The sequence below is a fragment of the Cavia porcellus genome, unplaced genomic scaffold (assembly GCF_034190915.1).
Source record: "Cavia porcellus strain 051 isolate PalLab524CR breed Dunkin Hartley unplaced genomic scaffold, mCavPor4.1 scaffold_9, whole genome shotgun sequence".
Classification (NCBI taxonomy): Eukaryota; Metazoa; Chordata; class Mammalia; order Rodentia; family Caviidae; genus Cavia; species Cavia porcellus.
This window is the reverse complement of record NW_026947492.1, coordinates 5,827,561-5,852,777: the sequence shown is the minus strand read 5'-3', so window position 1 is coordinate 5,852,777 and position 25,217 is coordinate 5,827,561. Positions and strand designations below refer to the sequence as shown.

The window sequence follows — 25,217 nt, the reverse complement described above, 5'->3', positions numbered from 1 at the left end:
GAACCTCTCTGTCACCCTTTCCAAATCACAGATTTATTGCTTCTGAGGGAAAAATACCAGCTGGAGGCTGGGGAGAGTCAAGGACAGATGTGGTGAACTTTAAATCCATTTTAGCAAGATTAGAATTTATCTCAAAGGCAATAGGCAAGACTTCGAAGGGCTTTAAGCAGGGTGACATGATCAGATTTATGCTTTAGCAGCAGCATTCTTAGGCAGTGTGGAAGAGAGCTGGGGGTGAGAGCAGTTAGAAGGGCTTTGTAATAATCTGCATAACAGGATGATGACCCGAGTCTGAGTGAGTGGGTGGGAGGGGCGGTTAGAGGGGGCTGATTTTTATGGCACCCAGAAAATAGAACGGGCTGTACTCAGTGGTTTGTTGTTATTTTTTTCATTGTATCCGAGATATGATGAATTATTATTGTTGTCTGGACCTATAGTAGGCTCGGTTCCATTCCTATGCTGGAGAATCCTTCATTGGGAGGCTCTGGGTGGTGTAAGAGCCCTCATCCCACCATTCAGCCAGAAGGGTGAGCTCATGACTGAGTTCAATCAATGAGAGACAGTTGTTCCGGATTTACACTCCGTAGTGAGTGAATCTAAGAAGCAGGGACAGCAAAGAATCCATTTAGGAGGTAGCACAAGCAGCCACAACTTTCAGGGACCGAAAATAACATAACAATGTCAGGAAGGTGCTGTGTCCAATTTCAGCAGCCATGGAGATGCCTTCCGGTGTCCTGTGTTTAACTCCAAAGCTGATTGCTCAGTGCACTATTGCTCACACTTGATTTTGGTTGAGACACTGTTTAGTTTTTATTTTCCCTGACAGCTTTATAAACTCAAGCCTCCTTTCTCCCTTGTGACTTTACCAGCTACTAGCTTATTTTCATTGAAGTCCTTCCCTGCTTACACTGCCAGGGCTGTTTATTTCTCACGTCTGTGATCCTGACTGTACCCTTATCGTGTTGGAGGAAGACACGCTATGAATAGCTGGATGCTGTCATCTCCAGAGATGGGGAACTCAACAAGCAGAGGAGCAGGTTGTGAGCAACAAGATTCCAAATGGTTTGGATTATTTTATAGGCTAAAAATATCTCTGCTCCCCATTGACTCACCCTCAATAAGGTAAGCTTGGATGGAGCTTTTCTTCATAATGGAATTTTCTCTGAACTGCACAAGTTCATTCAGAACCTGAGTGGGTGAGTGGCTCTTGCACTGCAGAGCTTTATGAAAACTCTTGTCCCAGTTCCATGGTCTGCTCCCCTCCTCTGGGAGGGGCACCCTCCGTGGCCTTCCCATGCCCTCCCCACTGAATGGCATTGACCTCCCAAGGCTGTGCCTAGGGTGATATGATCACAGGCAAGTGCTTTATGATGTGAGGGCCTAGAACTCCAAGGCAGCACTGATTCTAATTCCCTAGATACCACCTCAGAGGTTAAATGTCAATTGATTGTTTTCAAATTTCAGAATTCAGTAAGTTTCCCAGTAATGTCCAAGAGATTTTATCTTGTTTTCACAGTTACTGGCAACTGCAGTGCCCACGGAAACACAGTGTGTATATTTTATTGTGGCAAGATATAAAAATGTACCATCTTCTCAAAGTGAAACCCATGTTCCCTCAGTAATGCCCCAGTGCCTCCCGCCATCAGTCTCTGGCAACCCCTCGAACATTCTTTACCTCTGTGGTTCGACTTCTTTGGCGCCTCATCTAAGGGAAATTGTACTCTCTATCCTTTTGCGATTGGCTTATTTTACTTATGACTTTAAGTTTCATCTGTGTTGTAGCATATGTGAGAATTTCTTTCCTTTTTAAGGCTGAATGATACTAAGAATCAGATGTAATGTAATATGTAATGTATATGTATATGTAATATACTATAACATTTTGTTTGTCTGTGTTGATAGGTTCTTGGGTTTTAGCTACTGTAAATACTGCCACTGTGAACATGGATACAGAGTAAGGCATGCATGTTTATGACTTCTTCCCATCAGGCAGTAAAATAAACATTTTTGATAATTATGCTTTATCTGTTGTGTGACTCTGAAGGACTGTACAATAGAATTTTTAAAAGTGGGTCACACCTGTATTTTTTTGTTGTTTCAAAATAAGAGGATGCAAAGAACAGCCACAAATGTCCATTTCACACCGAGGTGAAAAGGCCCGTTAGTCTGCCAGTGAGGAAATCATTCTCTAAGCACAAATTACACACAAAGCTGCCAAAAACCTCAGGTGACTGCTCTCCCATGTTGTCAGAGATTGTGCCCTGCACCTGTCTTTCTAAAAGGACCCTCTCCTTCCCCTCCCCCAGCCTCAGGAGGGCCAGCCTAACCCACTTTCAGTTCCTGTGCTAGTTTCTGGCCGGGGCTGTGGCTGTCTCAGCAGTGGGAGTTACCAAGAACTTTGCCCTTCTCTAAGGTTTGCTGTGTTCAAGAGATGTTGAAATCAAGGACAAAACCACTGTGTTCTTTTCTCTTGCCCCACTCCTGCTCTGACCCACCTGTTGCCACCCTGGTGTCTCCAGAGTTATTTGCAAATGGGATAAGAGTGAAATGGCAAAAATACAGGAAGAGGAGAAAAGAGCAAACCCTAAAATTGGAAAATAAAGTCTCCACTTATTATTTATTTTTATCTACAGAGCTATTTAATAAATCAAGAGTTGCAGTGCTGCACGTGGGCCACTGCATTTCCCTGCGACTTCTTCAGCTGAAGCTTTCTGAAGAAGACAAGACACACAGAGCACCAGTGGCTGGCCGCTGTCACTCATTTCCCCAACAGCTCTGTGATGAGGGTCTCTGTCCCCACTCTACCACAGAGGAAACAGCCTCAGAAGCATTCAGAGTGTTCCAAGGTTGTGGAGTTTGGACTTGAACCAAGGCTTGTGTTTCTCTAGTGTTGCTATTGACCTTCCTCTCAGATGAGGGCATTTCCCTTATTTTATTTGGAACAGTTTTCATAAGGGGTCTGTGCCTGTCTGTACCTCTTTGGGCAGGTCTCAAAATTTGACAGAGACCAGAGAGGAGCCTCAGTACCAAGCCTCAGCCGGCCATGTTCTCAGCTCAGAGGGCAGTGTTTGGAGCACGGGTGGAGGACTTAGTTTCCTTTATTCTCTAGTCTCCCTCTGATCCAACAGAACCCCTACTTGCCCTGACCCCTCTTCCACCCATGCTGGGGTCTGAGTATTTGTACACCAGCCCTTCACACCCTGAAATCCTAACCTACCAGGGGAGAGTATAAGGCGATGTGGACTTTGGGGGGTGACTATGTCCTAAGAGTGGATTCATGATCTTGTAATGGGATTAAAGCCCTTAAGAAAGAAGCCCAAAGGAGCCTGTAGTATTTGCCCCTTCTACCACGTGAGGACTCAGCTAGAAGCACCAATAGGTGACAAACTAAGAGGCAGCCTGTGCCAGACATTAAGTCTTGATCCTGGATTTCTCGGCCTCAAGAATGGTGAGCTATACACTTCTGTTGTTTATCAGCCACTTTACATACGATATTTTGTTATCGCTACCTGAATGGACTAAGATAACTTGTAATATCTACTCCTATCTATTCATTTACTATTTTCAACAATAAAAAGAGTAGAATAAATAATTTAGGGTATATCAGGAGAGCTTCCTAACTTCTAGATTTGGGACATACTGATGAGTTCAAAAAAGCTGTGGTGCCCCTTTTCCAAGAAAGCAATTGAGGAAAGGCATGCCCTGTTCACCTGGCCTATTTGGACTGGGCACAGTTCTGCCTGGGGCAGGAAGAGGCACCAAACGACCTCCGGAGGCCCCGACAGTCCTGGATGCTGGGGGCCTCCAGTGCAGCTGCTGCTTAGCTGCAGATGTTCCCTGTCATCCTTCCCCCCTTGCATCTGTTTGCGAGCTGCTTGTTTAAAAAGCGAGGCATTTGCTAATTGAAAACTAAAAGATCCATCCGTCTCACTCATAGCCAGCATGAAATCCACTCAACCATGCAAAATTAGGGTAAAAGGCAGCGCAAATGACAGCATCCCTGGTTAGTGCATCCCTGTGTAGGTCATCTGGGTGCTGCTTCCGCCACCTGACCCAGCGGAGCCAACCTCCCGCTTCAGAGCAGCCAGATTTTGCCCGTATTGTTCTTTGTCCACTGTGTCACCATCCATTATCTTCAACGCAGCCCAGGGAGATGGGTATTCTTAGCCCTAATTTAAAGATGAGAGAATTGAGAACCAGAGAGACTGAACGATTTAGGCAGTCACATAACTGGGAGGTGACAGAGGCAGGACACTGACCCAGGCTGCCCTGGAACAGTGATGGCTAACCTTTGAGAGCCTCCGTGCCCAAACTGCCACCCCAAGCCCAATTATTTGTCACAAAGCGCTCTGACCCATCCCAGAATCTATACCGGGATTCTGGCTTGGCAGCCACCAAGTCTCTTTTGAGTGAGTTAAATTTCAAACAGAATGGCCCAAGGGATACAAGGGAAACACTGACAATTCAACTGAATCTGTAATGTTCGAGTCTTTTGGGAACAAACATTTAAAATGTTAGGATTTCTGATGGTTGTGACATCTCCCTATCAAGCCTGAAGGGCTGCAGATAACGGTCCAGATTTACGCAGTGGGGCCAAAGGCAGGAGCTGGGGGAAAGGCACAGGGGTGTCCACTGGCAACTAGTGCCCCTCCCTCAAATGCTTCCATGGATGCCACAGTGCTGGCCTGCAGCTCAGAACACAGGGCCTGCTCCACCCCAGATCTCTGTGGGAGTGGGAAGGAGACAGCTTCTCACTGAGTCTCAGTTTCCCCTTCTGAAGTAAGGATGGACATGAATACCACAGTCTTTCTATTTTTCTATAATTGTACGGGTCACTAGGGGCAGATTCAGTCTTTTGTGACCTAGAGTGGCGCAGACTCAGTCGTGCAGAGCTGACTCCCTGCCACGCACACCAGTCCCTTGTTCGTGCTGCTCCCTCTGCCTGGAATGCCATGCCACCCTCCCCCTCAGCACTCAGCTTCTGCAAGGTCTCCCTTTCCCGTCTAAGCCACAGATACCTCCCCTGCGTTGGCAGGACAGGGAGCAGGGGCCTGGTTTGGTTCCCTTCTGTGTACCCTGAATGTGACGTAGAGCCCAGCGCAGGGATTGCTGATTCTGTGATAAACTGCTGAAGAAGGTGAAACGCATGGGAGAGAGAAAGGAAGGGGGAGCAGCGGCTTCTCTGCACCCCAGATGACCCGGGCAGCCCAGAGCTAGCTCTCCTCACTCCTCCGCCTGCGTCCCACAGCACACTGCAGGTTCCACCCTGGCTCAGGTCCTTTACTGGGCTTTTCCTCCGCAAAGGTCAAACAGCAGAGGCCACAGAGACGTCCAGAGCCCAAGTCACAAAAATGGACCCTGGGCTTCTCCAGACACCGCTTCCTCCTCCCTGGACTCGCTGGGCAGCGGTGCCCGCACCAGAGCTCGGCCTCCTCGAAGCAGGGCCAGCGCAACCTAGACACGCAGCCTGAGGAGGGCAGGGCGAGCCTCCCCGGGTGGCCCCAGGCCAGGGTGCGAGGAGCAAGCACCCCAGCGCGCGAGGGGGCGGGGCCTTCTCGGGGGCGGGGCCTGGGCACCTCGTGGGCGGGGCCTGGGCGCCTCGTGGCCGGGGCGGCCCCGCCCCCTCCCTCCCGCTCCTGCGAGCTCCCCGCGCTCCGGAGCCGCGGAGCTGTCCAGCCTCCGAGCCGGGGCCGGAGCCCATCGCCGCCGCTCTCCCGCCCGCCCGCCCGCCCGCCCGCGGCCGGCCCGCCCCGCCCCGCCCCGCCGCGGCCGGTCCACCGCTCCCCGCGGGCCCGAGCCGGCCGAGAGGCTGCCCGCCGGGGCGCTGAACCGCGCGGCGGGGCCGGGAGCCAGGGATCCGCCGGGAGCGGCGGCCCGGGACGGCTGCCGGAGGCGGCCGCGCGTGGATGCGGCGGGAGCCCGAAGCCCCGAGCAGCGGGCACCGACTCTGCCCCCGGGCGCCCTATGGCTTGAAGGTAAGCACCGACCTGACCGAGGGAGCGGGACTCGGGGGCCAGGCGGGGTCCCAAGGAGAGGGGGGCGCTGAAGACTGCCATCGGGACCGGACCGGGGCCGAGACGGGACCGGGACAGGGCAGGGGCCGGACCGGACCGGGACCGGGACAGGACCGGGACCAGAAGTTAGTCCGGCCACTCCGCTCCCGAGCGCTAAGGGGTGTCCGGAACCAGCGGCGGCCGCCCCGCTCCCTCCGCCCGTCCTGCCGGGAATCCTCGTCCCTGCACGGCCGGGTGCGACCGGGCAGTTTCTCGCGGGGCGTTGAGTGAGCCGCTCAGGGACAGCCGCTCCGGACCCCGGACCCCGGAGGGCACTTTCCTCCCTGCCCTGGAGCTCGGGATCCTGGGACACCGAACCAGTTTCCTATTACCCCAAAAGAAGAAAAAAGGGTTGTTTTGGGCAACGCTGTATTGTTGCAACCCAAGACTTCAGTTTCAAAGAGCAGAAGCCAAAGATGGGGAAGAGGATTGTACTCGCCCAACGCAGCGGTTAGCGCTGTCCTTGGTCCTGAACCCCCGCTCTCTTCCAGCGGGTCTCTGAGACTCATTTGGGGAGGGAGCCTGGGATCCCAGTCCCATCTAGACCTGGGAGTGCGAGTGGCAGTCGGGGCAGTAGCCTAGGCGATTGTCCAGCTCTGGAATGGACCATGAGTCCCGCTGGGTCGGAGTGCTCAGACAAGAGGCAGCTCCGAGCCCCAGACAGTAGCACCCCATCCCTGTGTGCGGCAGGAAGCCTGTGAACGGATTCTCTTAAGGTGCAGAGGCAAGAGGATGCCTGCGCATCTATCTACACAGCAGGCTTCACCATGGACACAAATCTCAGCGTGATACCTCCGCAGGGACAAACCCTTGTTCAGCCTCAGGAAAGCTGTCGGAGCAAGTCACTCTAGGCCCAACTGGCACCTCAGTACTCTTGGTACCAGGCTTCCTGAGGGTACCTTAGGTGTAAGGTGCTTTGTAGATGTTTTTCCACGGGTCCTTATGCACATCTAATCATTTCTGAATTCTGGCCAGGCTGCAAACCTTTCAGGCTAAGCCTTGCTTCTCTCCTGGGAACCGGACGTTCAGTGATCCCACTACTAGATGCAAATGCTTCTTCTTATCCGTGATTCATCCTGCAGCGTTAGGATCACTTGAAAAAGGAAGCATTCTTTTCATTTTTTCCATGTGCTGCTGATTGATGAAGGTGGGCAGAGAAAGGCCTGTGAGAAGCCTACCCGTCTTAAGAGAATCAGTTAGCTGACCTATTAGGTTTCAACCCTTGCCTTGAACTTCTTTGCTTTGTGTTCAAAATACATGACATATTTGTTTGCAGGGAATAATGATGCTATCTCTGGTCTCAGATATCTGAAATTTGGAAGGGTGAGGCCTACCTAGTGCCAAATGATGGCCATGGCCTTCACAGCCTTGGTCTCCTTAAAATGTTCTCAGTTTCTCCCACCTTCCCTGCACAGCTTGAAGATGAAAGGTGATTGGGAAATGGAGAAATTCTGATCTTTTGTAGAGGTCCTAAGCAGCATTTCTCGAAGGGATTTTTAATAAATGAACTCCCTGCTTCTGAATCATTTGGAGAGCTGTTAGATGCATATTTTTGCTTCTCCCCTGAAGAAATGCTGAGTGAGAATCTCAAAATGAAACTTAGGAGCTTATCTCTTAACAATATCTCTGGATGGTTGCTGTGTACACGGGGTTAGGGAATTACTTCTCATAAAAGTTCACACTCCTTAGAGAATTCATGCTTTAAAATTGTTTTAAAATTAAAATATTTAATTTATACCATTATCCCCTGAAGTTATGCATGTTATATTCTTCCAGTGTGGGGCTGTTGGCTGTGACTAGATTCTTCCCCGGGACCCTACTGGGTTTTCCTTTTTTCTCAGATAGGTTCTTGAGTTCTCTAGGAATCACCAACATGGTTGCAAATGGGTTTGAATAAATACTAACTGCTCCTCTCTGGGGGCCAATCTAGTGTGTCACTCTTACCCTCTTTCAGGGTGAGTTGTGGTCTTTTGTTATGCATGTGCTGTGATCTGCAAATACAACTGCTGCTGAAATGCCAAGGAATGATTATGCCAGCCTGGTAGCACATCATGCTTCCAAGGCTTGTAGCCACTCATTCCCTCCTGGCAGTGACATATTGACTATATTGATTTAATTCTTGTGCTCCATAAACAGGGAGGCTTGTGGGGTGAATCAGCCAGTAATGATGCTTGGTAAGGTAGTCAGTCTTCTACCTCACTTGCAAGGTTTTGGATTATTTCTGTCTTTGTACATTATAATTTTGTAAATTATAATTTTGAGAATGATGTCAAAGAACCTGAAAGAGAAAAAAATTGTCTCGTATTTCCTCTGGCCTAGGGTCTCATCAGAAATAGGGTTTCAAATGTTACAAGACTGACCGGCTGAAGGCAGACTGGTGTGATGACCCTATTCCATGGGTAAACAGGCATAAGGGAAAGCACATGTGAACTCTACCTAGAGAGATCTGTCTTCATCTCCTTGCAAAGCAAAAGTCATATTTTGGTGTTGAAACCAAAGAATGGTTATAAAGATAGCTCTCTCTCTCTCTCTCTTTCTCTCTCTCACTGTGTGTGTGTGTGTGTGTGTGTGTATACACATGGGGTAATATAATGAAGTCATCTTGAGCCAAACCTGTCCTAGTGCCTCATATTTTCTGACCTTCAGCTCTCTAATTCTCCCACTTTTGTGATTTAATACCTACGAGTCTCTGGTAATGAAGGTTTTTAGCACTTAAAGAGTGGAGAATCAAATGGGATTTTATAATGTCAAGACCCAAAGCTATATCTGCAGTGTTTTCCCGAATCAGGTTGTATACCAGCAGGTCACAATAAACTAAGATTTGAAGTCTTTAACAGAATTTAGAAGAGTGGCTCTGTCACTTACATTCCCCAAGGCAACATTGACAGGGCTTTCAATTTCTTATACTATCTGGCCTCCTCAGATGTTTTTCTGAATGTCTCTGTTCCTTAAAGGGCAGCTGCCCAGAAATACCTCATCTCTTTCCCTCTATTGAAGTTGTCTAAAACAGAGTGATGTCAAGTTTCTAGTTCTTTGGCCCAAAGATTCATCAACCAGACTTCTCCATTCCACCAAGAGCTCCAGTTTTTGGAAACAGCAAGCAGCAGAAAGGGAACAATTTAGTTCAGCTTCTCAGTTGGCAACTTCCTCTCTATGTGACCTGCTGTATAGATGACTCCAGCACAACATCCCTTCCTCCTGCTGTGTCTTCTCAAGAATGTATCTTGTAGCTCTAGGAAGACCCCAAGACTTGGCTGTAGGAAGATCTTTCTTTCTTTCTTTCTTTTTTCTTTCTTTCTTTCTATTTGGAAGGTTGCATAATGATGCATAATGGAACCACGAAATATGTTGCTTATTTTCCATTCTGGGTAGTAGAGAGATATTGTCTCCTTGCATTTTTTACTTCTTATAATATTTCCTCTAATACTTTTTACTTTTTTATTTTCTCAAATATTATTGGAAGCCAACATTAATATTCTGCTGCCTCCCACCTGTCTCCATCACCAATGTAGTTGAAAATTTCACTTTCTTTTCTTCTCCGTCTCTGTCTCTGTCTGTCTCTATCTCTCTGTCTCTCTGTCTCTCTGTCTCTGTCTGTCTGTCTCTCTCTCTCATCTCAACATGTACTTCCGGCTAGCTTTGGACTCACTATGTAACTCAATCTAGCCTTGATCTCAGTTACCCTCCTACCTCAACCTCTTGAGTACTGGGATTGCATTGCATCTTGTTTTTTTTAACAACAGAGTCATATCACCTAATTGCATAGGTGTGGAAAATAGTCTGGCTATAGAGCTAGCATAATGGGAATGGAGAGGAAATGAAGCTATATGATGACCTCTTGGTTTGTTGCTGTTTGCATTCAGAGAAGAGAGAGAGAAACTTGCCCTGTGAACTGCTCATTTCCTCTTGTCACCTTCACCTCAATCTGACAAATGAGTTAAATCAACACCCTTAACAGCCGCGGTGCCTCTGGGAGTGTGCACCCTCTTCTCTCCCTAGGAGACACGAGAGTGCGTCTCTGCAGAGAACCAAGGCTCCTGCTGGCTCTGTATGGGAGGAGCCAGAGATGACTCACTAGGACCTGGGGACTCCCTTCTCCCCAGATAGAAGAGCTTGTATTGCTGAAGAACCCCAAAGTTCAGAGGCTGCTGGGAATGTTCTGGAGAGTATTGGGCAATATGTCAAGGTGGGAGCAGGGAAGTGCTCCTGGGAACTCCCAGAATAGATTGATGTTAGATATGCATTGAACATAGGCAGCTTAGTAAGTTTAGAGCAAATTTGTTATAATCTGTGGGCACCTGCAGGGATTTTCACTCTTCTCAAGAGCAGACAAGGGAGGTATTTGTTGAGGGGATGGGAAGAAGAGCCCCTCATTTCCCTGGAGCCCACTGAATGCTGTGAGCATGCTCACAGACGGGCAATGGTGAGTGACATCAGGACACTCAGCCCCAAGGCCCTATCGATAGCTTCTCATCAGTCCTGCCTTCCAGCACCACCTGCAGCACAGAGCTGCGATGTCTGGGAGACAAACTGTGTCCTGGGGCTCGTCCATCTGTCACCAGGCTCCTTCAGAATGTGTCTGCCCTTCTCATTTCTACCCCGCTTCACTGTTATTGTTTGGGTCTAAGTGGCCCAGCGGGGGAAAAGCATTAGAAATGAAATTATTTTTGTTGCACGCTGTATAATTGCCTCCGTCCCTTCCTGTTACCCCAGGCAGCACCATCACTAGCAGCTCCCTGGGAACCCTTAGTTCTGGAAAGAGCCTTACTCTCAGGCTGCCTCAGAACGGTTCCTTTTGACAAGTGGTTCTGTTCACAAGTCTCTCTACTGCTGGCCTCATCGTCATAACAATTGGTATTTTTTATACATGTGCTGTGCACAGGGCACTGTGCTCAGCACTTGACATGTGCTTTTCATTCAATTCCTGATCCCATAGCAACTCTATAAAATAGAAACTTTTGTCCTCTTGATTTAGCAGAGGAAGAAGCTTGGGTTTATAGTGGTAGGTGGCTTGCCCAAGAGCACAGAGCTAATGTGGGTTCAAAGCCAGACTATCTGATGCTTAAGTAATAGCTCTTTCTGATTTACATAAGTGGCATAAATAGATGAATGGAGAAGAATAGAGGTAAGAGTATATTTCTAATAAACCGATGTGACAAGGAATTTTGTGCACCACACCAGGAAAGTGAGGTGAATACACAGCAGAGTGAGGGAATGGATGAAATAACTCTTTGAGGTTCTTAGATTTAAGAATCAATTAAAGGGGCTGGGGGTTTAGCTCAGCGGCGTAAGTGCCTGCCTTATAAGCAGGCAGTCGTGAGTTCAATCCCTGGTACCGATAAAAACGAAAAAGACCACACACACACAAAAAAGAATCAATTAAAAAGTATTATCTGTGCTTCGGTGTGGGCAGCTTTGGATGCAATACATGGAGAACACAAACAATTGAGGGGAAAAGGAAGGGAAGGAGGAGAGTGAGGAGGCCAGAACTCGAAGCTTTCCAACTTGGCAGCAGGAGCAAGGGAAGAGGTGTGGATGGAGGCTTTTTCAAGCTGGCCTGGAGCTGTGATTAATATCACCTTCTGCCCTACATCTCTTTGAGTAAATGGAGCTGTCCAAAAGATGAAAGCCAGACTTCTGCCAACATTTAGGTCTTTGTGCTGCTTTGTTATGACCATGGATGAAAGCTTGTTATCTCGAATAATAAGTTTCTTGCTCAAACATAGAGGTGAAGGTCGAGTGGCCTAGCACCCTGCACAGACAAAAGAGTGACTCATGAGAACTGTCCCTGAGGGGCAGTGGGTTTTTTGGTTGGCAGAAGCAGGCGAGGTCTGGGTATCCCTGGATAGAGCACTAACCCTGTGAATCACTTTTTTTCAGGTACAGACTAAGAGAACTGTTGATATACTGCATAATAAATTTGTGTTTCTGAGATTCAATGGCCCGAAAATCTTCCATTAAATGCCTGGTTAGTGATCTTCACTTTGAAATACAATAAAAAGCTTTTGGCCTGTTGTTAAACCTCACCAGGATTTTTATGGATGACATAACCAATACCTGTTCCCATACTTGAGCATGATTGGTTTTTAAAGTTGATTACCTGCTCTCATCCTGAATTTCTTATCTAGAGGTATATGTCGGTACCAACTTTATTGTTATATTGATTAAAAGAAATAATAGATAAAGGCACAATTCACAAGTGTTACCTGCAATGACTGTTACTGATCATGAAAAACCTTTAAGGGGGAAATTCTCAACTGCTATCCTTTTTCACTAGTTAAGTACCTGATTTTGCACCTCTGGAATTATGCTCCTAAATTTTCCCCAAATTTCAAAGTTACAACTTTTTTTATGTTCTCTGTAAATCTACACAAAATTCTTCAGTGATCACCTTTTAAAGGCTCTTCCCCATCTTAAGGAGAATGGTTTGAATTGCTTGTCATCCTCCTGAAGTAAATGCAGCAGAATCCCCATCTCACCCCACAAGGCCAGGAAGAGCCATCAGGCTTCCTGATGGTGGCTTCTCATGGTCTCATTTTTCTTCTTGGCTTCTTAAGTCCTTCATCTGCCACTTCTTGGTTGGAACCTTCCTGATTGGCATTGTCACGCTGGGTGTTGTATCCTGACACAGGCCACTTTTTATTAAAAATAAAAGCTGTAGAGACCATACCAGTGCACAAGGACAAGGAAACTCCTGTCTTCACAGATCGAGAGCCCCAAAACATCTCACGCTGCACAGATTCCCCAAAGCAGGATGAAACAGGCACTCTCTGTCTTCTGGGAACATTAGTAGCAGGAACACAGGCCATCTCTGTATTTGCATGAAGTATGGTCCTGTCTGAAAAAGGGCCTGGGATTCTGTAATCCTGAAAGCTTCTTCTCTTTGTCTCTGTGTTTGTCTGTGGCTGTGTCTGTGTCTGTCTGTCTGTCTGTTTGTCTGTCTCTGGCTTTTTCCATGACCTATGATACCTTTCTCATGGAGGCCTCTTCTGACTGGTGCCTGGTACTTCTGACCAATTATAGCTGCTTGCTGCTTAGTGATGGTATATTTCAGAGGATAGGACAGGTGGACAGGTATTCTGTTCCCAGGTTATCTTCCTCAGATCACTCTTTTTTAATTTAAATTCTGAATTCCCTTAGCTCTTTCATTCACTTATAACAGAGTCAGCAAGAAAAGTGTATTGTCAAGCAGAAATTAGTATCCGGAGTCCCCGTTGGAAGACGTAAGAGTCTCCAAGGTGGATCTACTGTTTAGTAAACATCTTTCCTCTAGCAATGTACACAGCCTAAAGGTCTGGGATCACTCTGGGTAACCAAGAAGGCAAAGTCTTTTCTAGGGAGCTGCTGAGTAATCTCCATAGTTCTGTGTATTATTAAATAGGCTGTCCACAATTATCCTGATGAAGGAAGTAACATTTGAGACTTAAAGGACATAGGGAAATGAGCTGTCCAGACATAGCATTTAAGGTAGGGGTACCATCCAGTCTGCATACACTTACAGGCATTTAAAATTATTGTCTTGGGGCTGGGGATTTAGCTCAGTGGTACAGCAAGCACAAGGTCCTGAGTTTGATTCCTGGTATGAAAGATAAATAAGTAAAAAATAAATAAAATAATTGTGTTATCCTCTTTTGGAGCAATAGTGATAACACTCTGCATTCAGGATTCTATTTTATTATATTTCATGGGGCTGAGGATTAAGCCAGAACCTTAACAATGAGCCATATCCCAACTCCCTGCCCCCTTTATTTTGACACAGGGTCTTGTTAAGTTACAAATTTGCTTAGGCTGCACATGAAATTGTGATCCTTTGGCCTCAGCCTACTGGACTGCTGGGATTATAGATGTGTGCCACTGTGCCCAGCTTCCCTTTCAATTTTTAAAATCTATAGGTGATAACAACCCTGTCACTGTAAAACACCCTCCAATACACCATCCCTATTGCTCCTTATTATAATCCGTTGAGATAGGTGTTATAAATCCCATTTTTGCAGATGTGGCCACTGAAGGCCACTTAAGAGGAGTTAAATGAGACTTGTCCAGAGTCACAGAGCTAGAAAATACTGGGTCCAGTGCCTGATGATATCTCTTGTATTCCTTCCTTTGCCACCTTGATGTTTAGTGCTAATTTTCTCATAGTTCGTTTTTTGTTTTCTCACTAGACTCTATGGTCCTTGAAGCAGAGAATCTGATATTTCTCTGGAAATAGTTGCAATTTAAAATGATGCCAAGCACTTAGTAGTCGCTGGAGCTGTTGAGGGAGCGGTGGCTGATGGGTCAGTGCATGATAACTTGTTTCCCCCCAGTCTCACCCTCTCCCTGTTCACTTGAAGCCAACAAGAGGGTCTGGCAGTGTCTGTGGCATTCCTCGTGTCTCCTAAATCAGAGAGAAACTTCACACTTTCTCTCTTTGGTTCTGTGCTGGCACTCTCTGGCTGCCTTCTGGTTGGACTACATTGTAAGTTGGCTGGGATGATTCACAATTGCACAATTGGGAGCCTCCCTCAACCAGACTCACACAGAGATAAAGGTGGTGGATGCTCCGTCCAAAACACACATTCAGATGTTTTGGTTCTGGTCATCTGGAAGATCTGAAACCATCCTGGATGAGCAGTTGGGGGGAGTTTTTTAATGTTCTTGGTAGTTTCTATATTTTGAAGCTGAGGGTTAGTTTAGGAACCTGGGCTGGTTCTCAGGTTGAGAAGTACAATATGTATCAGTCTACCTGAGATCCTCCAAAGGCAGCAATACTTTGAAGCTGTCATTCCTGAAAAAGTGAGATATGTACCATCTACCCATCTAGTTATTCATTATAACAGAGTGATTTAGAGGATGAACTTGGAATCCACAGTTAATCAGGCTCAGTTCTTTGTTCTGCCACTAACAAGTTGTGGAACCTCAAACAGGTAACTATGACCTCACTCAGCTGTAGGTTTTTTTTTGTTGTTGTTGTTGTTGACTGTGCACTTACTTTTGTGCAAAGTAAATGAATAAATCACAGAAGTGTCTGATGTGTGGTAAATTCTCAATAAACATTCACCTATCATTGTTCTTATCGTAACTGTCAGGGAACATAGAAACACACACAGGACACCTCCCAGCCTGTGCTCTGAAGTTGTCTTCTCCCTTAAGATGAAAGATGCCATGGCAGATGAGACAATGAGACAGAGTGAGACCTGACTGAGAGTGTCATCCTGGGAAGGACCCGGCATCTCCCAGCAAGTAAATCAGAGACGGACCAGAGCTCACTTATGACCCAGGGTCTTTTCTTCATGCTCTTTTATCTTAAGTCTCAGCACAGAGCAAGAAACTCTGTGACTGAGGGGTGGAGTTTGGGTAGAAGATGATACAAGGTGAAGCCAGAGGTTATGAACTATGATGTTTTAGGGAGGAGATTTGACTTCATCCTGAGAGAGTCAAGGGTCTGTTTTGAAGGACTGAATTTTGGCAGTAGAATAATTTAATCTGTTCAGCTGGCATTAAAAAAAATATTCAGAGGAATTTCTGTAGGGGTGAAGGGACTGATCATCAAAGAAGCAAGGCAGGAAGAAGAGCAGCCCGGAGAGGTTGCAGATCCCCAGTACAGCGGTGCTGAAGCCTGAATGGTGGTAGCAAAGGAGCTGGAGGATTTGGAAGATCTGAAAAAATCTGACAATTCACCAGAATTTCGTGACTGATAGGCTTTGAAAAATGCAAGGAAGAAGCTAAAGATAATTCAAGGACAGGAAGCAAGGGGACTGAGGATACTGGTACAACTACCTGAATGTTGGACTAGGAATCTAAGTCAGAAGGAAAGTGAGTCTAGGCTGTGGATATTAACAGAAAGAAATGCAATCAATGGAGTCGTGATCATGGTGAGGTCAGAGAATTGGTGAAGGGGAAGAACTGAGCGATTAGCTGGGTTGCAGAGGCCATGGTGGTCAGGACGGATGATGACAGGGTTCAGAAGGTCCTCGTGGAACTAGGTCACTGAAGTACAAAGTAGTGGAGAAGAGGTCGAGGGCCTAAGAAGACAAGATGCTGCCAGCTAATTTCATTCACCTCAGTGTCAGGACCCGGGCTGGAGGAGAAGACAGTGAAAGAGATGCCAGATGGGAAGGTGTCCAGGAATGTACGGAGGATAGTGACCAAGACGGGTGGAGGGTGGTGGGTGCGTGAGATGCTCCTCCAAGGAACGGGGGATTTGTAGGTGGACATGGAAGGTGGTGAAGCGGTACAGGCTTGTGAGTGCAGAGGCGCTGCCTGCGGGGGAAGCTGGGAGGAGAGGATCACTGAGGCGACACGGGGCGCATCTTCTTCTAGATCTTACCTTTCCTGTTCTGCTTCCCTTTTCTGGCCTCTTACTGGCTTGTGAGCCATGTCTTTTCATGTCTACAGAGGGTAGTAGAGAAAAAGGAGAGGACGAGAGGAGAAATGGGGTGGTGGGTTGGTATAGAAATATGGGTGTGAGAGATGAAGGGGCGAGGGTTCTCGGAAAGGGAGCGAACATGGATCTGCTGACATCTGCTGTTCCTCTGCAGCCAGCGTTCCATAGCTAACCTTTCAGTATGCTCTTTTCTCTACAAATGCTCTAGCTTTTGACCTTAAAGGCTAACTCCCACTCAACCGAGCAGATGTGTCGCCTTTTCTGGGGAGCCTTCCCTGGTTTTCTTTTCTGCACTATCCCACCTTCCTGGGCTAGGTGACCCTCCTCTACACTTCCATAGCATGCAGGATAGGGTCATGTGTTACTGTATTTCCTGGTCGGTTTCTCTCGCTGGATGACAAATTCTTTGAAATGGAATCCTTACCTCTTTAGGTCTAGGTAATAGCTCACTGCATTGACCACAGTGGGATAGTGACCAGCATCCTCTCATTTCAGATGTACAGTTTCAATAATGTGACACCAGTACACATATCCTCTGCTCATCCTGGAACCTCCAATTATTAAGGGAGGGGGAGAAGTTCCTCCAGCAAGTGATTTACACTGGAGAGACCCCAGAATGTCAGTGCCTGTACAGAGCCATAAGGACTTAGATTAACTAACTCTTTGTGTGTAGATAAAAAATTGTACTGTGATGCATCCAGAGTGTCACAGATGCTTAGTACCAGGTTAGAGTCTGACCCTGGACACGCCAATCACCCAGCACCCCCACCACCACCCCCAAACAGCCCTGCCCTGGATCTGATAGCCAGAGCTTGTGTTCCTCACACTATTTGGCCCACACAGCCTCAACTAAATTCCCCTGGCTTACACATCTACAAAAATCATATCTTTTCTTCTTCTTTCTGTATCCAGAAATTGCTGATTTGGTGACCCTTACTACCCAGATGTACTCTGATTGTCTGGAAAATACAGAGAAGTGAAACATAAATTAGGGCCAGGTTAGCACGCATGTATTTGAGGGGCTCATGTTGTGAGACAGGACTGCAGACCTGCCAGGTTCTCATTTTATTGTAGGTAAATTGGTACTCACTGTATCAAATGACAAGCTGCAGCTCTTTGGATGCTGTATTGCTGTTTTCATAATAACATTAAAAGGTACATTGGCTGCTCCTGTAAGGTCACCAGGCAAATCTTAGGATTTGGGCAGCAAGGGGGCTGTCCACACAGTCCATGCTTGGCAGGAAGCAGGATGTCAATGAACAAATGAGTAACTGATGTCCTCTTGCACAGCAAACTGAGATTTGCTCAAAGCACACTGAGCAGGAAGACTTCAAATCTGACTGGGCTCCCTGAGCCTGAGGCCATCAAGGAAATCTCAGAGGCGAAAGTCTTCTTCATACCTCACAGCCGTGGGCCTCAGACATTGTAGGGCCACATAAACCTTGGGAATGTGTTAGCTACCCATGACTGCCGTGATAAAATACCACGGACCATGTGGTTTTAAACAAAAGGCACTATTCTCTCAGAGTTATGGAGGCTAAGAGTCCACGGTCAAGGGTTGGAAGGGCTGTGGACCTTCTGAAGACTCTAGGGGAGTATCTTTCTTTGTTTCTTCAAGCTTCTCATGGCCCCTGGTGTTCCTTGGCTTGTGGCCTCTGTCTTAACACTTTCATCTATCCCCACATCTCCGTGTCCTCCCCTTCTTATAATAACACCAGGTACTGATTTAGGGTCTACTCTACTCCAGTATGATCCCTTTTTCATCCTTAACTAACTGCATTTGCAAGGACCCTACTTACAAACAAGGCCACACCCCGAGGTTCCGAGGGGACATGAATTTTGGAGTGACATTCTTCAATCCAGTACAGACAGTTTCCTACTCTGCTGGTTCCAAGTTCCTGTAGACAGCTTTGGCTTCCCCTGGGGCAGAACGGTTTCCCTCTCATCACCTATTTGGGAACAGCTGCCCACGTATCTAATTGAAGCTTCATCTCCTGAGTTAGAAGGCAGGTAAGGACAAGAAAGAAAGCAATTAGTATGACAGGGGGTTTAGGATTAAAAGGATTCACTGGCCTGCTGGTGTAATGGTTAGTAAGGGCAAAGTAACAGGGGTTTGGAGAAAGACAGAAGAAGACAGCGGGTCCCTCTGGTGTTTCAGGAAGGGGAGCCCATGGGAACCCCAATTTATTGGCCACTTGGCTCAGGCCCAGGAAGCATGCCAATGTTAAGTGCCAGAAAACTCAGAAACTTGGAGTTTTCATTCAGGGTTCATTCTGCAAACATTGATCAAAGGCCTTCTGTGTGCCAAGTTCTCTGTCTATTGCTGTCCTGGCACAGATGACAGCACCGTGGCTCCAGCCAGCCAGGTGAATTATCTGAGGTCTGAAACTTGACCTCACACAGAGCAATCCTCCTCTCTCATACGCTCCGCTCTGTTGTGGGATTGCTGATCTTCATCAGGAAATAGTACTGACAGTGATAAGTCCCGCATCTGGGCAGGCCTGGACTGTGCGTGAAGGGTTTCCAGAAGTCATTTTCTGATGTGGTTGGGTAGAGCCAGTAGCGCAGGCATCTTCTGCATTCCTGCCCCTGGGGTCAGCTTTTCTAGGGGAGAAACAGGCAAGGTGTAGGATGGGTTCTCCCATAGAGACCTCAGAGAGAGGCCGGCAGGGACTTGCTTCTCCCCCAAACAGGCTTTAGACGCTGAAGGAGCCCCACAAGGCTGGCCAATGAGCAGGGATGAGGGGCTGCCAGTGGTGCTGGTGGTTTCCTGGGCCCAGCACACCCCCTTTTCCTCCTGCTGCCTTGCTGCCCGCATGGCATGTTTGAAGCTGCCTGTAATGCACCCCAGTGAGCCTGAGTCATCACAGCCCGTAGGCTGCTCTGTGCCGGCCCCGTCCATACCATAGTCTTAGGAATCACCTGCTGAGTAACTGGAGTGACCCTGGAGAGAGAAATGAACCCCCTACCGTAACAGGTGAGGGACAGCGCCAAGGAAAGAGGTAGGGTGATTTCCAAAGCCTGAGCTGCTCCCAGCCCAGGTAGAGACTTGGGGCCTCAGAAGCTCTATCCAGGACCAGGCTTGCAGCCAGCATTAGCAACCCGAGCACCCAGCACCATTGTTTCTTAGCTGCCATCTCTTCTCCATCTCTGAGCAGCTACCTGCCCTCTGCAGAATCTCTCACACCCTGTTTCCATGGCAATGTTGCAGCCACTGAGGTTACGGTCTTGGGGGAGAGAAGAGGAAAGGGCAGAGCTGGGCACATGTGGCCAGCAGTGTCTACATGACTGTTCTGAGGAACACCACTCTAATAGGCCAGGAAGGGAGCCTGTACCAGGGGGTGGCAGGGAGGAAGGGCTGGGCTGAAGGCCCCACAGTAGTACCTCTCAGCACCAGAAAAGTATCCTGGGAGCTCCTGAGGTACAGAGGGGGTGTCTCTCCACAGGGTGCTCTCCCCAGCTCAATATCTCCCCGCCTGGGAGTCACAATCCATCCCCAGGCAGAACACAGGTTCCCTGTGGCCCAGGAAAGGCCCCTCACCTGAAGGTGCTCTCCCCGTTCCTGTTCTGCCAGCCCGTGCAAGCTCCAGACTCTGGTGGTTGGGGTGTGACTGAGGAGGGTTGGAAGAGTGCAGTGTCCTCAGCAGATGGCCACTGGCTGCCCAACCTGGTGAACAGGTAAACTGCAACGATGGTAGAAAAAAACAACTTGTCTAAAGACAGTAGATTTGATGCCTTAAATCACAGCCTCTGGGCTTCTGTCCCTCAGACACAGACGCCTAGCAAACCTACAAGCTTGGACTCAAATAGCAAAGAAAGGAGAAGTAGAGCTGGAGTCCAGTCTGCTTCCTCCGGCCAGTAGCATTCCTCTGGAGCATCTGCTAAATTGTTGGGGTTTGTTTCTGTGCAAACTGAACTCATACGGATCTGCATGAGATTGGGAGTCAGCAGCGATCAGTTCTGGTTTCAATGCTCACATCCAAATTGATGATCCACCTACTCTAACCCTTCCTGTCCTTGGGTTCCTATTTCTAAGATGATGGCATTGGGCTAAATGAAGTCCCTTCTAATGTTAGCAGACTGTGACCACCAACAGTTGCCCCCATGCCACTTCCCTCCTTCCAGCTGCATCTGAAGGTCACAGGCCTGGCCACAAAACATGCACACTACACATGTGTATGCACTAAAATTAATGTGTCGCCTTCTTGCCCACAGCAATATTCAATTGATTATCTACTGCTTGAAATACTGATTATACTGTGACCTTACCCACTTCATACTTAATTCTTGTGATAGCTGTAAAAGATGGGAATTCGGGGTTGCCGTACCACAGACAAGGACTCTGAGACTCACTGATATCAAGTAACTGTGCTCAAGGCCACACAGTAGTAAGAACTGAAGCTAGCATTTGAGTCCAGCTCTGTCTGATGCAATGCCCCGTGATGCCCCTGGATTAAGTTCCACCATGTACTGTTTCACCCCTATTACAATGTACATGACAAAGTGCTGGCACTAAGTTGCCTCTTTCTCCCTTCTGCCTTGCCAGTCTCTGTCTCACTCAACCAAGACAGGTCAGTAAGGGCCTCTCTGTGTCCTTGCATAGTGCAGTCAACTCTGGACATTTGTGGAGTAAATGAATGAAAGAATGTGTGTGATCCAAAATTTTGGAACTTGAGTAAGTTACAGACAAATTTTAATATCAGTATAAACCAAAGTGCTACGCACAAGAGTGGCATTTAATCATGCTACCTGACACGCGCACACAATCAGCGCTCATTTGTGGTGTCCTGTAAATTGTGGAGGGACAGCCACTTCTTTCACAGATACCAGTCGATACATACCCTCCAGATTAACTTCAATCTCAGTGGATGTGCTGGGAAGAATCAGTAAATCCTCACACCAGTACAGGGTGGTCACCGTGACCTCCCTATCAAAAGCCACACAGGGCTGCGTTTGTTTCTCTAGTAGCAAACCTCAAGAAGCGTGAATGGAGCCTTCCCCTCACGTTCGCCTGGTGATATCCTTCTGTAAGCTCATATCCGACACTTTATGTCACCCCTGCGAGCTAGAGATTCCAAATGCAACAAGGAGAATAAAGCCCTAAATGAGAAAATTACTGAGGAAAACATTTATAAAAAGGAGAGGATTGGAAAATGATTTTTATGATTGAAAAAATCCCACATACTCTGTGTAGGTTGCAGGGATGCATGTTTATGTATGAAGATTGCTAAATGCCAGGTTAGAAACCTTTTAAGCAGCTGAGCTTTTGCCTCGGGGAGTTGTTTTTCTAATTGCAGGTCTTGGCTGTCCCTAGCTGGCTGGAATCAAGACAAAGCCGGGACTGTCTTGCTCTGCACTTTTAATCCTTTTTACTCATTTTGACAGTCTGGCCTCCTTGCTGCCCAGGAAGGCTCAGGTCTTTGTGTGTCTCTCCAGCCCAGCCACTCCTGGCCTGCCCGGTCCCATACACCTGCCCTGGTGTCGCCCCTGAGAACCAGAGGCTGTTATTTGGCTCAGCATCCAGGACTGGAGAATAATTGGTACCCGCTCTAACAAGCAGGGCCAGGGTGACAGAGGCCATCACTGATTGGAAGTGCTACCTGCAAAGGACCGGGATCAGCATCCAGCCAGCAGCTTGGTGAGCTGCCACTCAGAAGGTTTATAATTTCAAAATTAGATGCTCTAAGGCCTGGACTTTGTGGTAGGGACAGGGCTTAGCAGCTCCTGCAGGAGCTGACAAAGGGCAATCTTACATGGAAAGTGATTTCATTCTCAGTCACCAGGGCCCCAGACTTTATCTTCCCCAGGTCATTTAGATGCAAATAGTTTTGCTCCTGGAAAATCTCTGGATGCTTCAGTCCTGGTCCTAGAGGTGGTGGTAGGGGGATTCCAGAGACTCAGTCTGGGCCAGCTGGTTCCCAGAGTCTGGAGGAGGCCTTTAGATAGCATTCTTTTGCACCCTTATGACGTAGTAGAAGCAGGAGCATTACAACCCCACAGATGCAACCTGCCTGGCAGTGCCCAGGACTGCAGTCTGTGCAGGAGCTCTGTGTAAAAGCACCAAGCTGCTCTGCCCTTCCTTCTGTTTGCTTGCAATTATTGTCAAACAAATGCATACTTAGTGAAGAAAGCTACACTATGCGGTCATACATCCTCTCATCATCCAGACCTGCAGAGGGCAGGACTCTCTGATGTGAACACTGAGCCCTACTGAGCTCGAGTGACTCATCCAAGGAGTGGCACAGTCGGGATTTCAATGTAGCCCGTCCTTCAGCTGCCGGAACATCTATCTGCCTCTGCGTTTGAACGTCTGGCTTTGAGGGCTAGCACCTCCCTGCTTTTCATCACCCTGCTGGGCCTGGCAAAAATGTTCCACATGCTGTAGCACAGATACCTGATGGATAAATAAATGTGTGCATTCATTCTCAACACTCACCTGTGAGCTGCTGGGCATCTCTGGTCAGTTTCCCGATCCTACCACTCCTGCGGGGGTGGCAGCCTCTCAGACAGCAGTGCTTATGGGGGTACATGGTGATCCCAGTACTGTACTCATTTTTGTAGGTGGGTGAGGCGGGGTGTAATTCCATTTCAGATTCATAATCTTTTTCTTTTGTTATTGTGGTAAAAAAATGACAAAATTTACCCTTTTTGCCCATTTTCGGTGTATAGCTCTGTAGCATATCGGCAGTGTATAATGGTAGGTGTTTTTAAATTGTGTGACGGATCTGCGGAATAGTTTCATCTTGCAATGCTGCAACTCTGTATCATTAAACATTAGTCTTCCATTGCTCTGGCCCTCTTAGCCCTGGCAACTACCTTTCTGCTCTCTGTCTTTACAAGTTTGACTACTCTGGACACCTCATTTGAGAGAATCATATAGCATTCGTCTTTTAGTACTTGGATTATTTTTACTTAGCATAATGTCTTCAAGGTTCATCATGTTATAACTTCTGAGTCCTGGATTTCTTTCTTTTTAAACTTTAAAAAACTCTTATTGAAAAATGATTACTGTACGTATTTATGGGGTAGACTAGGATGCTTTGATACATAGTATATGCTATGGAATGAATCCATCAGGCTAATCAACATATTATGTCACACATTTATAATTTCTTTGTGGTGAGAATAATTGAAATCCACTCTTAGAGACACTTTGCAATAAACAGTACATTATGAATTCCAGCACTTTGCTGTGTAGTAAAGTCTTACAATTATTCCTCCTGTTTAACTGAAACTCTGCACCTCCGACAAGACTCCCGTTTCTTTGCTCATCCCTATCTGCTCAGTCTGATAACCACCAACCTTCTTTTCTTCTAACTTGAATTTTTAAATATCACATGTGAATGAGATCGTGTGATATCTATCTTTCTGTGCTTGGCTTATTTCACTTACCATAATGCTCTGCCTGATCAGTATTGTTAGTAATAACAGAGTTTCTCCCTGTCGTTCATCCTTCTTTCTTTCTTTCTGTTTTCAAGACAAGGTCCTGCTGTGTAGTTCAGGCTGGCCTTGAGCTTACCACGCAGTCCAGGCTGGCCTCCAACATGCAGTGTCCTCCTGCCTCAGCCTCCTAAGTGCTACAATTGCAGACATGTGTTCCCATGACTGGTCAGAATTTTATTCTTTCTAAAGGCTACCTAGTGTCCTACTGTGCACTTAAGCATTGGCTTTTATCTGCACATCTGCTGGTGCACACTCCAGTTTTTTCCTAGTTGGACGTTACGAATAGTGCTAAAGTGAACCGGGAGGCAGACATCTCTCCCCCTTACTGATTCCAAGCCTTGGAATTGGTACTCAGGAGTGGGGCTGTTGAGTCGTATTCTTAGTATTTTGAGGGCCACCCATAGTGTCTTTCAAAATGGCTGCACTAACTTACATTCCTGCCAGCCACCCCCATAACCCTGACCTCCTTTGTCTGGTGACAGCCGTTCTGGATGCACGGGTGATACTTCCCAGTGGCTAATTTGTATTTCCCTGGTCATTACTCATGGCAAGTGTTTTTTGCATACTTCCTGGACTTTTGTATCCTTCTTCACCCTGCCGTGGATTTAACCCAGAGCCTCAGACACTGGTGGGTGAGAACTCTACCACTGAGCAAAAGCCTCAGAGAATGATCTATCGGACCCTTTGGCATAATTAATAGGGTTGTGTGTTTTCTTGCTATTGAATAATTTGGGTCGCTCATGTATTTCAGATGCACGGTCCTTTAGCCAGTGTGTTACTTACAAATGCTTTCTTCCAGTCTGTGAGGAGGCTCTGGCATTTTGTTGTTTGCATTGCTCTGCAGAAGAGTTTTAGTTCAATGCAATTTTCTTTTCTGTTTTTGCCTCTGTCGCCTGTGTTTTTCAGGTCATGTGCAACAATTTATTGCTCAAATCAGTGTCCGGTAGATTTCACCCCGTGTTTCTTCTAGCAGATTTACAGTTTTTGGTCCTGCATTTAAATCTCTAATCCCCTGTGAGCTGATTCTTGTATAGAATGTGCAATAAGGGTCCCATTTTATCCTTCTACATGTGGGTAGCCAGATTTTCCAACACAATTTCTGAGAAGATTGTTCTTTCCTACATGTGTTCTTGATCTGTTTGTTGGAAATCAAGATATATATGTTTATTTTATTTCTGGGCTTTCTATTAGCTTAGCATTTCCTTACTTTTAAAGACAGATTAATATTCCATCTAATGTATACCACGTGGACCCTTGGTAAGAAATTTCTCCTTCTGCTATAAACATGAGCGTTATTCTTCGTGCTCTTTTGGATATATCTTTACCAGTAGGATTGCTGGATATGACAATTGTAT

The 25,217-nt window shown here is 47.0% G+C and overlaps 1 protein-coding gene across 2 annotated transcripts in view; it reads left to right on the top strand.

The window, feature by feature from the left end:
• Positions 1 to 5,806: 5,806 nt before the first annotated feature.
• Drd2 (dopamine receptor D2) overlaps positions 5,807 to 25,217 on the top strand; it is a 59,388-nt gene continuing 39,977 nt past the window's right edge. The window contains exon 1 of one of the 2 annotated variants that reach the window (XM_003472822.5): positions 5,807 to 5,975. The gene's annotated coding sequence lies outside the window, so the exon portion shown is untranslated. The remainder of the gene's footprint in view (positions 5,976 to 25,217) is intronic. The other variant, XM_003472821.5, reaches the window with a different exon arrangement.